Genomic DNA, 13,870 nt, shown 5'->3' with positions numbered 1-13,870 from the left:
TCCCTGACCAGCAGAGAGCCTGTGGAGGGGCCGGATCCCAGGACTCTGAGATCATGACCTGAGCCAAAGACAGAGGCTTACCCCCACTGAGCCACCCAGGAGCCCCCTTAGTTTTTCTTTAAATTTAAACATTGATTACCTAAATTTAAACCTTATTACATTGTGCAGGAAAAAATATGTTCGTGCTTCAGCTACAACGGAAGCCTAGAGAGAAAAAGCTGTATCCAACAAGGACTGCTTGTTAAAAGCACAGGAATCTTCACAAACGCTAGATTAAAAATTCAGAGCAAAATTTGGTCACTCAACTCTACTTTCCTAAAAGGGCTTTCACCTCCCCACTGGCACACAAAAACATGGTCCTTACAGAGCCGGGCCACGCCTACAAACGAGTATAATAAAATCAGCATCTTAAAGAACTTCTAAACTTGGCCACAGCTACGGGGCGCCCTCCGGGCCACCTGCCCGCGCCTGCTTTCCACAGGAACGCGCAGTTCCAGCCCGTAACACTCTCCTCCGGAAGTTGTTCTCACTCACTTCCGTTCTCGATCTCCTTATTGCTCAAGCATCGGCCCGAACGCGCCGCGATTGAGTTTTGGGCCGCAAATGCTGCCGTAGAGGGGCGTGGTGACGGAGCCGCGATTTCCAGTTCACGTGCCTGTTGCCGCGGGGTCTTCTCAGACGCACCATGGCTCAGCCGGGGACTCTCAACCTCAATAACGAGGTAGGCGCCGAGGCCCGGGGGAACCTGTGGGGCTGCCCTTCAGGACCGCCACAGTGGCTTCTGCGGGTCTTTCTGACAAGCCCGTGGTGTCCTGAGGGCGAGGGTGGGGAGTGCGGCTGGGGCAGCTTCTGGGTGGGCCCGGGCGGCTTTCCCGGAACTCGGAGCCTGGCCACAGTGACTTCGCCTCAGGGCTCCCAGGTGGCTGCAGCAAAACACCTGTGTCTGGTCCTCGGGCCGCGTGAATTTTTATGTGTGGGGTGTTGGGAAGATCATGTAATCTTAATATTCAGTGCCCTCGTCTGTAGAACGAAGCTCCTCAGAGTAGCTTCTTTGCAAGGTTGTTGTGAGATTTAAGTTGATTGGACTGTGGGAAGCGTTTGCACAGTGCCAGACCGCTAATAAGCTCTCTACGCGTTTCCTGCCTGTTGTTGGTTGCCGCAGGTGAAGCGGAGGGCTTGAGAGCTCTTGACGAAGGGACTGCTCCTCTTCAGTGCGGTCGTGTCGCTTCTAAGATGGACGCCCGCGTTTCTTACTCCAGCTACTCTCCCATTTCTTTCTTCCGTGGACGCAAAGTTTTTAGAAAGAGTTGTTCATACTTATTCCTCCCTAATGCCGCTTCTCTCCTTCTTTCTTAAATTCGGTCTGAAATCAGGTGTTTCCCCTTATCACTGCTAGCAAAATGTCGGTGTCACTAGGGTACCATTTCTGCCTCTGTCCCCTTTCCACTTTGTGGTCTGTTTACGGAAGTCGTTAGACACCTGAAGACTTAAAGTAAGCGGAAAAAGCAAGAATCAGATGAGGCCCTCGCAGCTACTGCAAAGGAAGTTCTTTATCTTCTTTATTCAGTGGCTTTTCAAGTGTTTGCCATGACCAGGACATACCTTTCATGTCGTACAGGTGTGTGGAGACCTACTTTCTGTTTCCAAGCAACTATGCTCACTTAGTTGCAGTCCGTGATTTAGTGGAGGAATAGAAAGCATTCCAGACAGGGGCTGGTATAAGGCAGGAAGAGGTGGTAGGAGGAAACCCGTTGGGTGGTATAGGGTTCGATAACTCTCCATTGATGAGAACTTCTGGGATTCAGTAGAAAATGAACTAAATGGTGTTCCTGCCTTGGTGCCAAGTTAAGTAGTCTGAATTTCACTTGAAAGTGGAGTACAGAATATAGAGAACAGGGGAATTGTGAAGTTTTTTAACATACGTGCGTCAACACAGACTAAGTGTGTGCTACTTCCAGAAAACATTTGGTGGGCTTTTTCTCCTTAGTTTGCCTAGAACGTAAAATACAGCTTCTTTGGAGTGAATCCTTGGGCATTCTATGAAATACGAGGGAGCGTCCTATTCAATTTTGAAATTGCCCTGAGAGTACTAATGAGAATCCTTTAGCCCTCTTCACTTAAGGTGTTTCCTTTTTCCACTTAGCTAATTCTCAGTCCTCTTTTTAAAGCAGTTAAAATTTGATCTTTAGGAATTCCTCACAAATTCACCTCAGTCTGGGTTGCATGTCTGTTTTTTGTGTTCTTTTCTTTTTTTTTTTTTTAAGATTTTATTTATTTATTTGACAGAGAAATCACAAGTAGGCAGAGAGGCAGGCGGTGGGGGAGGGGCAGGCTCCCTGCTGAGCAGAGAGCCCAATGCAGGCCTTGATCTAAGGACCCTAAGATCATGACCAGAGCTGAAGGCAGAGGCTTAACTCACTGAATCACCCAGGCGCCCCACTTTCTACTCTTGAAACATTTGTCTACCTCTTTCTGTGTTTTTACACATCTGTCTACCAATGTATGTGCTTCATGATCATGTTTTCTGGCGACTAGATGAGTTTATCAAATTAGGAAGCGTATATATCCCATGTTAAAGTAAATCTTACACGTTCTCATATGAAGGTGGGGGGAAAGGACAGCAAAAGTGGAAATGATGGAAGGTGTTATAATGGGAGATAAATATCTACAAAGGGAAAAACAAATATAGATTTGTCTACATAAAAACTGCGAAACGTCCCCAAATTTAAAAAAGCCAGTTAGAAAAAAATGTATAGCAAATATGACAAATAAGTGCCAAATGTCATTACTGTAAAATAGTAATTAAGAGAAACTGCCTCTTAGAACATTGGTAAAAGGAATGAACTAACTTCTCCATGGGAGAAATGTATCTGCAAAAAAGTTCACATTCACTGTTTTAATGGATCCATTACTTTCTCATTATTGTCCCGTCCTAGTCCAAGCTACACCGTTCACCGGCACTACGCTGCTAGCCTTCCAACTACTGTCTCTCCAGTCTGATGTCCACCCTGCAGCTGGAGTTCTGTCTTCAAAAGAGAAATCTAATTTTATGACTCCCTTGCTTACAGCCTTTTTGATGGTTTCCTGTTGCTTTTGGTAAAGACCAGTCTAAACAAGGCCAGTCTCATCTCCCCCTTAAGGTATACTCCTGCTTCCTGCCCTCCCTCCCCACTTTTGAGCCTCACACTGTGTGTGTGTGTGTGTGTGTGTGTCTTTTTCTTCTGTCTTACAGATTAAATGCATTATTTACTACTTGGAAGCCTTCAGCTTGGGTTTGGCAGTCTTACTGATGACTAGAGATTTGTCCTTCATTTTTTTCTTCATTCTTCCCTGTCACTTATTTTCATTTTGTTTCTTTGTCAGCACATTGCATTCCATTATTATACCTGTTTTCTCCTTGCTGTCTTTTCTCTTTCCCTCCTTCCTTCCTTCCGAGACAGTATCCTACCGTTTTCACATTTCTAACAATGGTAGTTCTCTTTGCTTTTGGTTGGGAAACCAAAGCACATTGCTCCTAAGTAGTACATTGGCCTTCTGACAGTATTGAATGTTTTAGGCCTGTTTGTTGACTTGTGGGTTTTCTGTAAACCAACTTCCTAATTCCTAAGTGCAAATGAATTTTGAATCCTAACTGAATGGCTCTTGATACCTATTTGTCAGTTTTGCAAAAATAAAGTTAAATGCTTGAAGAAAGGTAAGTGCTTGGGGTGAGCAGTTGTGAGAAAAATAAAATAATATTTCCATTGTTACATAAAATGGATGTACTTATTTTTCTAATATATTTAATTTAATCAAATTTTCCTACTGCCTGCACACAAATACTGGAAAAGTCAAAAAGTTGAAAAGGACTTTTTTGGTTTTGGCATGGAACTACATACATAAAGCATTCCCTTTTCTTTTAGAATTCCCTTATGCAGTAATGACAAACATAGTAAAATTGGAACTTTAAAATTGGAGTTTAGCTTTCCCATGATTGGAATGTAACTGAGGAGCAACTCTGCTAACTGCAGTTTATTAGTTCAGTTCAGTTGACAGCAGTTAGCAAACAGCATATCATCATCTTATGTACCTGTGGACTACAACAATTGGAAACAGTTGCTAATATATTTTAGTACATACTTTATAATCACTATTAATTTTTCTCATAAGTGACCTTCAAAAAAATTGTTATAAATCCCCATTTTGATACATATGAAATGTGGCAATTTTAGCACATAGGTGGCTCAGTCAGTTAAGGTCGGCCTTCGGCTCAGGTCACAATCTTGGTGTCCTAGGGTTGGACCTATGTCTGGCTCCCTGCTCAGCAGAGATCCTGCTTCTCCCCCTGCTTGTGTACTCAGGCTGTCTCTCTCTCTCTCTCTCTGTCAAATAAATAATTTTTTAAAAATATTACAGGTTTTTTTTTTCAGTTAAAATGTAGTCTGAGTGACTTTTTATTATGCAAGTATGAATTTTTTTTCTAAACTGAACTTCAAAATAAATTCCAAACAGGTTAGTATATCTGGTAGGAAAGAAACCTGATCACTCTGCACTTTGTTAATATATTAGGTATTTGAGGGTGCCTGGGTGGCTCAGTGGGTTGGGCCGCTGCCTTCGGCTCGGGTCATGATCTCAGGGTCCTGGGATCGAGTCCCACGTCGGGCTCTCTGCTCGGCGGGGAGCAATAAAATCTTTAAAAAAAAAAAAAATATATATATATAAATATGAAAAAGTGAATGAACAAGTGAGTATTACAGTCTTTCTGGTCATTTATTTAACAATTGCTTATTGAAAACTCATACTGTACCATTGCTATGTTAGGTGTTACAATGTAATGTTGAGTAAGACCAGACACTTGACCTTCATGGAATTTATAACCTGCTGGGAAGAAGACACATCAGATTGTATTCAGATTACAAATAAAATATTTAACTTAGAGTAATTGTCATGACAAGTTCTAGAAGCACTCCTAAGTACTTTATAAAGGGGAATTTTAACACTGTCTGAAGACAGAAAAGATTTCACTGAGAAATGGCATTTGATCCAAAATCAGAAGGATGAGATGAAAGAGTGGTAAAGCACATTCCTACCAGAGAGAACAGCAAGTGTAAAGACTTGGTCCAGGTGGAAGCATGGTGGAGATAAAGGATTAAAAGTAGGCCCATGTGGCCATCCTAAGACAAACTGCAAACAAAGAGAATTAAATAAAGGTCTGTCATCAGATCTGTATATTAAAAAAATGTATTCTAGGGTGCCTGGTGGTTCATTTACCAAAAGTGTCTGCTTTTGGCGCAGATCATAATCTTGGAGTACTGGGATTGAGTCCTGAATTGGACTCCCTGCCTACTGGGGAGTCTGCTTCCCTCTCTCCCTTTGGTGCGTGTATGCACACTAACTCCCTTTCTCTTTCTCTCCCTTTCTGTCAAATAAATAAAATCATAGGAAAAATGTATTCTGAGTTGTAAATAACTGGTTGGAGAGGGGCAAGAATGGATATAGACAAACCAGTTACCAGTAACTCACCCACGAGAACGAGGAGGTCAAGATAGGGGGAAAAGTGGTACAATTTGGGATATAATTAGGAGATAAAATTGACACAACTTGGTAACAGATTGACTGTGAGGGATTTAGAAAAGAAAGCTACTTAAAATGAGCCCTAGGTTTATAATTGAACAAAAGGATTGTTCTTTTCCCTGAAAAATAAAACAACAAAAAAGGAATCCATTTGGGAGTGAAGAACATGGGTTTAAGTGTGTGTGGTAGATGATTTTTAAGACTGCTGAAAAGGAAAGCCTGCTGAACTGAGTAGACAGTTGCACATATAGGTCTGGAGCTAATAGAGAGTCTTAGCTGAAGGCAAGAAATTATCGAGTCATCCTGTTTAGGTGAGAAATTACAATATACACAGGTAAGATCACTTAGGTCTAAAAAGTATGTTGTGAAAAGAAGAGTTGGCTCAGGACTGCCCTTTGAACTTAAAACTGGTTAGTGGTGGTGGAGTCTTCAAAGAAGAGCAAGGTAGAGTGACTAGAGAGGATGGAGGAAATCCTGGAGAGTATTCTAAGTGTTCCTTAGAAGGAGAAAGTGGTCAACAGTGTCAAATACTGCCGAGATTGCAAGTAAAGTGAAGCCTGAAAAATTCCTGTTGGATTTGAGGGACTTTTGGAAATCATTGATGTCTTTTTTGTAATAGCTTTTAGTGGAGTGATGAGAATGGAAATCTAACGGGATTATGTGGTAAGTAGAAATGGAGTTAGGGAGTTTGAGCCTCTCTGAAAGCTTGGCTCTGAGGCAGTTGTAGAGAGAGGGTACTCCTAGTGATCTTCATAGTGAGAATGTTTTGTCTTGTCTCTGGTGAAAATGAGTCAAGCACAATTAAAAATCAATAGAAACAACCATGTAAGAGATTGACAGTGCAAGAGTAAAGGGGTAGTATGTAGTAAGGGTTCTAAGAAAGCAGAAAAGATGAGATCCAAAATACAACCGGAAGATGAATGTTACGTACTGGGTAGGAGAACAGGTTAACAGAGGAGAGTAGGTGATATAAGTAAATTTGCATTCATTGTAGTGGAAAGATGATGGTTCCCCTTTCATGTTCATTTTCTCCACAAAATTGGAAAAGAGAGAAGAGGAAGGTCAGGTGTTTTAGAAGGCAGGCAGAGGTTTAAAATAGTCATTGTAGAAGGAATTTAAGAAAAAAATATAACAGGTTTCCTAAGAGTGTATAGGAGCCCATTGCATGTTAGTTATAATGAATTTAATGTAGATAGAATATCTCAAGTATTTCCCAGCTCTTGCAGGGGCAAGAGCTGTGATGAAGAACTCAAGATGAGGGGTCCTGGGTGGCTCAGTTGTTTCGGTGGCTGATTCTTGGTTTCAGCTCAGGTCATGATGTCAGGATCCTGGGATTGAGCCCCTCATCTGGCTCTGTGCTTAGCAAAGTGTGTGCTTGAGGATCCTCTCTCTCCTCCTTCTGCCCTTCCCCCTGCTGACTTTCTCCCTAAAATAAATAAATGAATCTGGGGGGGGGGCAAAAAAAAAAAACAAAAACGAAACCTCAGGATGATTATTTCATCCAGGATTAGCGAGAGTAATTGCTAACAGGAAGGATAGGACAGTTTAAGGTATTAGCAAGTATTGATCATGTACATAAACTGAATAAAAGGAAAATTGAAAAGAACAGGACCAATCATTTGAGAGAAAGTATAGGGGTCAGTGAACTATTGGTCCCAGTGAAGTCAAAGATGTTGGTGGCAAGTTAAGTTGAACAAGGAAATAGGCATTTTGATCTCAATGTAGACTGTTTAGAGTAATTGTTATAAAAATGGATCCCTTATGAGTGATAACAAGGACTACAGTGTTACTTTGGACATGGGTGCTGAGAGTGAATAGATAAGGTCATGAAGACAGGAAGTCAAAAAGTGAGGGTATGATAAAGGATAGGTTTTATTACATGGACATCTACATCACCCAGAATGGTGGGAAAAGTTAGGACGGAGATAAATTGTAAGCTAGGGGGGTGAAATAGACTGAGGGTAAGAGACAGGATTATAGCCAAATGGAAGAGCCTTGAAGAACAGGATGATGTTGATGTTGCTATTTTGGCAAGGAGAATTTGAGGGATTGTATGTGCCAGACACTCTAGCAATGCTCAGAAAAAATGATTTCGGTACCACAAGGTCCCGTCTCTAGGAGTGCCCAGACTATGAAAGAAGTTGGCTATGTGAGCAGTCAGGGAGACTACAGTAAGATAGATAGTCCCTGTAAAGCATAGTGGGAGTGTGAAGGTTGGAGGAGTTATCTCCATCTGAGGAAGTCATTGGAAGACTTCTCAGGAATATCTTACCTGAATTTTATGTGGTCCTTAAAGTGGAGAAGGGGAAGAACTTTCTAGGAGGAAGGATAAGATATTTGACTAGTAATAGCAACAAACAACATATAAACTCAAAATGTTAGCATCCTGATGTTCTAAGTACTATTATAACATGTAGTTCTTCATCATTCGAATATTTACATTTTTTGGACAGTCTTTCTGGGGTTTTTTGGTCTCAGAGTTCAGCACTGTTGTCTAACGGGATGGTTTAAAGCATCTGTCAGTGTGCGTGCATGTACGCATGCACCCTGGTGTTTTTCACATCTCTTTTAAAGTTAGGCTTGAAATTTATTACTAGAAACAAATGGAAGGGTTGCTGTATAAATAAGTAAAATATTATCCCTTTCACACATTTGCTTTTGGTAACATAAACATTCAGTAAATTCCTGCCATTATGGGTCAAATTCTGTTTTAAATTGCAAGGGTGCAAAGATGAATGTGATGCTCTCTGAGAGGTGTTAACTAACATTTTGGTAACATGTGCAATGTTCTGTTATGTTATGTGCAATGTATACCTGTATGAAATCATCACATTGTACATCTTAAATTTATTCAGTGTTTCATGTCAATTATATCTCAATAAAGGATGGAAGAGAAACATAGTAGAACATACCCATCCTGGCTGTGCCCACTCCTTGCTTATCCCTTTCTTGCCTTTCATCTTCTACGAACTTAGATTCCAAAAACCTAGGACCACTTCAAGTGTTCCCCAATAAGTTCACTCTAAAAGCATTGGAATGCTGTGTAGGTGCTACTGAGAATGTCACAGAGGAAATGAGGCAGAAATACATAAACATTTAAGACTAATTACCAAAATATTGTATGTACCTAAATATTGTATGAGACATTTTAGCTTTCCCTAAGTCCTTTTTTGCCTCTGCCATTCCCAGGCATTTCCCTCTCCTTGTGCCATTTCTACACTCTGTCCAGCAACCTGGCCTTTTGCCGTTTTTTCCAGAATTCCTTTCCTACTGCCTTCTTTGTTACCTATCTCTGACCCAGTTCTTGTCTTTCAAATGTGTAACCACACAGAATTCCCCTTTTCTGTCTTTCTTCATTTTGACTTTGAAAATGCATTGGCTTAGGTCTTTTGTGTGTGTGCATACTTAAATTGCATGTACTGTAATTGAAGAATTTCTATGTCCATTCCAAGAAATTACCAGCCTTTAAAAAGAAAACCCTGAATATTCTATATTCAGTTTAGTTTTTTTCAAAATTGAAATGGAACAGATTGAAGGAAAAAAGCATCCCAGATGTTTGGAGAGAGCCTGTGTAATCATATTAGCTATAAAAGAGAAATTAGCAGCAGATATTGTGAAATAAGGAAGCTTGTATTTCCTTTGTCAATACATCCTGAAAGAAATTCTTTTCCAGGTAGCATGTTGCTCCAAAGAAGAGCTTCAAAAATCATGCTTAAACATTTAAGACTAATTACCAAAAGCAGCATAGCCACATATTCTCTCTACGTTTTTAACAGTAGGGTAGATAATTTACAAAAAACACCACACCTGACACCCAGACGCAAAGCATACCTGTAAATGCACACCCAGGCAGACACAAACACATAGACGTGTTCATGCCCCATAAAAGCATCTCCTTTGAACCCTACTGTATTTTTTCAGTTCACTATGTTTTCTTTCTCTATCGTCCCCACTTATTTTTGAACAGTTTCTACAATTCTTCGCATTTTTCTCTTATAGACTGGCTAACAAGATTCACTGTGCTGTCCTGTTCCTGGCTTCATTCTGTTCCTGGATCTGCCAGGTTATCTGTGGCAGCACTATTTTTTTTTTTTTTTTAAGATTTTACTTATTTATTTGACAGAGAGAGATCACAAGTAGGCAGAGAGAGAGAGAGAGAGAGAGAGGAGGAAGCAGGCTCCCTGCCAAGCAGAGAGCCCGATGCGGGACTCCATCCTAGGTCTCTGGAATCATGACCTGAGCAGAGGCTTAACCCACTGAATCACCCAGGTGCCCTGTGGCAACACTATTAATCTAACAACCGCAGAGCCTTTTCACTGTGTGACTGCATCTTCCCTTGGGCAGAACCATGAGGGAAGCCTGAGCTATCACTTGTGTGTGATATTTGTCCATTTTAGTTCTGCTACCTCAAAAAACAGATTTAAATCGAGGTTATTTTTTGCTTTGTGTTTAAATTTTTTATTTACTTTTATGCAAGTATCATTTTAAGAAAACTTATTGCTGGCAGCAATGGCATACGTAAAACTCTAACCATCTGTTACTCCTTTAACTGAAATATACCAAGATTAAAGACGCTGCAGGAATTTACAGGAGTAGAGGAAAGAACCTACTGCGGACCCAATGAGTTGTGTGAGCATTTACCTAAGGATAGCAGTCATTTCTGTGCAGATGCTAGGACACTAGTGAGGAAGAGAACATTTGCCAGATCCTGAAAGTGAAGTCATATTGAAGCAGCTTTTCAAGAAATATGGGTATTTACATTGGACCTCACGTGACTTTTCACTATTTCATGTAGAGCTGTGTGTCTGTATGTGGCTTTGTTCATGGCGTTCTTTCCATTTGCTGTATGTCACTGTAAATTGATCACATTCATTTTGTAAAATTTCATATTGCTGGAAATTTCATCTTCTCTCCCAAAGCAGGTGTCCATCATTTGTCTTACCAACTGTTTTTAAGCAACGGACTCCTGCCAAGACTTTCTATAAATACACGAACAGAAACTTACTGTTGTGGGGCACCAGGCTGGGGAGTGCTCTCCTGACCTTCTGCTACTTTGGAGGTGCTGCCGTTACACAATGGGGCAGTACAAGCTTCTGGTTTCATCACAACATTTTAAAGGGGAAAAAAAAAAGGTATCATTTATGAGGTAGATACGAAAATCTGGCCATCCACTAATGGTCCAAACCATAAAATAATGTTTATGTTCCACCAAGGAACTCGTGATTAGGCAAATTTCCAAAGCAACATTTGTTATTCATCTTGTCACTTAATTCTAAGCCACATTATTATCTCTCAAATGAGTGATGATGAAAAAACAACCAAATGTCCTTTTTCATTATATTCATTAATAGTTGAATTCTACTCAAGCTGATTTGATTTAGTTTCTTCCCGGAATTGAGTTTGGTTGAAATACCTAGGATTGATATTGTTGAACATATATAGTATTTGTTTGATCACCACACTTTTGAAATTTTCTTTGGCAGACATGGGTGTTGGTGTCCTGAAATTCTTAGCATAAGTAATTTCAACTGTCTTAGGAAATGTCTGTCAGTTTGTGGGGCAGACATTATTTCCACATGTGTCTTAGAAAGGCTATAATCCCTGTGACTGAGGTATCATATCTCTAGCATATGAGCCTGTTCTGATTTTAAAGGAGAGGAGCATTTTTATGAGTTTATTTTTGTAGACATGTTTAATTATAGATGCATGGAGTTCCTACAGCACACTTTTTCATGGAGAATAGTAGGAAGTTTTTAGTCTGCCTTTAACTTCCTAAGAAATTACCAATATCACAATTACAGTATAATCACCCTGCTATTATCACAAGTTCTCCTTTAAATACTATTTATAGAATTAAAATTGTTTTTATGAGCAATACATTACATTAATATCTCATTTTAGAAATCAGTATTGAATAAAACCCCTTTGCCAATATTAGGTTTCACTCATATGATATAAATCAGTATTTAAATTAAATTTATTCTTCCTGCATTTACAGTTATGGGAGAAAACTCATCCAAATGAGCCACCTCTAATGACAGTCATTTAAGTAAAAATAAGACCCAAGTGCTGATTTCTGCTTTCTCCTTTGTTATGTCTGTTACTGGCTTTATATCCGGAATTCTCTTTTGGTAATAGTGTTGGTGGTTAAGAAATGTTCTTCAGTTAAAATATGACCTGTGAGCCATACAAAGCACACATATTTTGTTTCTTTTACTGAAGAGATTTTGATTGAAAAATAGCCTAAGAAAAACAGGCCTGCCTTTCATGTTTGTAAGACCTGCTACAGTAATAGAAATGTGGGCCCACATTTAAAAGTTTAAAGATTTAGCAAACAGACTACAAAATAAAAAGTGTTACACCCTTCTCCCTCAACAAAAATACATTTATATTGAGAAAATGAAAAAAATATGTGCAAAGTCATAGATATTTTATGACTTCAACTCAGCAAATATGAGATAACTCTATTTAAATATTATTTCACATGGTAATGTTCCACCCATATTTACAGTAAAATATTAACATGTAAAATTCATACATTACAGTGTATGATACACATGTTATATGATAGATATATTTTAATGTAAATTTATTTTTCTTGATTGGACATCACCATTCACTATGCAGAGACCTAATTGCTTCTCTCATGCCCTCCATCTTCTCTGTCAGCTGTACCTGCTCCCCAAATTCAGAGTCCTCTGAATCAGCTTCTCTAGAGAAAACTTTGTTGCAGAATTCTTTTAAACTTCAAGAGGGGTTTTAATGTTCCAGATTTATGACTATAAAAATCCTCGCTCTTAAACTCTGTTCTAGAAGCTTTTCTCCAGAAGTAACTATTGCCTGCAATTACTGAGCAATTTCAAAGTTCTTAATATATGCACAGAGCAGTTTTCTTAGATTTTGTAAGAAATAGACTTGTATTAACGTCAAGTAATCTACAATTTGTTTTGATTTTGCTTTTCATCCATGAGATATTTAGAAGGGTCCTGATTTGCAGCTGGTTAATTTTCAAGTAGTTATATATGGAAGCAAAGGCTAGGGGTGGGGTGAGTGTGAAAGTAATGGAGAGACACTGAGGTCTCTGTTGTTCAGCTTGTCAGATGGAAGTCAGAGCAGGATCCGTTCTATTCATCTATATGTTGGAAATTTTGCTGATCAGAACTCCACGTTGCCTAGAATGATCTGTTGGTCTTCCAGAAGACTTAAATGCAGGAGATAGACAAATGCTTTAATTTTCTGTGCATATAAGTTGTCTCCTTGCACCCACAGTCTGGGAACTTGCATGCAATGAAAGTCTGTGCTCTTGGCCTCAACAACAACGTGTGCTCAGCTTGCTTTAGAAAGTGTTGGGGCGTCTGGGTGGCTCAGTGGTTTAAGCCTCTGCCTTTGGCTCAGGTCATGGTCTCAGGGTCCTGGAATGGAGCCCCACATTGGACACTGCTCAGCAGGGAGCCTGCTTCCCCCTCTCTCTCTGCCTGCCTCTCTGCCTACTTGTGATCTCTCTCTCTCTGTCAAATAAATAAATAATCTTAAAGTGTCATTTGAAGTACATAGATGTCTAATTGAAGAACACATTCTAGTTGAGTTGCTTGTTAGTAGAAATTTTGTCCCAAGAAAAGTCTGATAGACAAAAACAAAACAAAACAAAAAAGCATTGAAAATTCCTTGAGAGAGTACTGTATTAGAGATATAAAGATTTTTTTGTTTAGATTTTAGATTTAAAGACTTCCTTTATTTATTTGAGAGAGAGCAAGAAAGAGCACCAGAGTGGGGAGAGCAGAAGGGGGAAAGGGAGAAGCAGGGAGCCCAGTGTGGGGCTGGATCCCAGGACTACAGAATCATGACCTGAGCCAAAGGCAGACACTTAACCGACTGAGCCATCCTGGTGCCACAGATATAAAGACTTTTAATAACTCCAGCAAAGCTTGTTATTTCTCTACCATGGGGACAGATTGGTGTTTTCGTTTGGTCAAAAATATGTTGGAATAATGTGACTTCTATATGGGGACATACCATATAATATATATACTTTTATAACACTGAAATTAGATTAAACCATTACATTAAACACAGTAAGATGTTATTACTGAGCTGCACAGTGGGATGAAGACTCATTTGAGAAACAGTAGTTTTCTGCTTCCTGTCTCATGCCTCAGCTTATGTAACTAGGGAGAAATAGTTTTAACTGTTAAAATTCATATGTTTTATCTTACTCATTTCTTTCTGAAAAACACACAGAATCGAATTAGTACAAGTTAAATGTATGTTCAGCTTCATGCAACTTTTGCTTCCCATGTTTCAAAGAAGGAGATTTTAA

At 39.6% G+C, this 13,870-nt stretch overlaps 1 protein-coding gene across 1 annotated transcript in view; it reads left to right on the top strand.

Annotated features, from left to right (window-relative positions):
* Positions 1-585: 585 nt before the first annotated feature.
* Positions 586-13,870, top strand: part of LOC131832578 (protein FAM170A-like) — a 204,746-nt gene continuing 191,461 nt past the window's right edge. The window contains exon 1 of the mRNA XM_059175781.1: positions 586-721. The gene's annotated coding sequence lies outside the window, so the exon portion shown is untranslated. The remainder of the gene's footprint in view (positions 722-13,870) is intronic.

The sequence above is a fragment of the Mustela lutreola genome, chromosome 5 (assembly GCF_030435805.1).
Source record: "Mustela lutreola isolate mMusLut2 chromosome 5, mMusLut2.pri, whole genome shotgun sequence".
Lineage (NCBI taxonomy): Eukaryota > Metazoa > Chordata > Mammalia > Carnivora > Mustelidae > Mustela > Mustela lutreola.
This window is presented reverse-complemented; position numbering and strand designations above follow the sequence as displayed.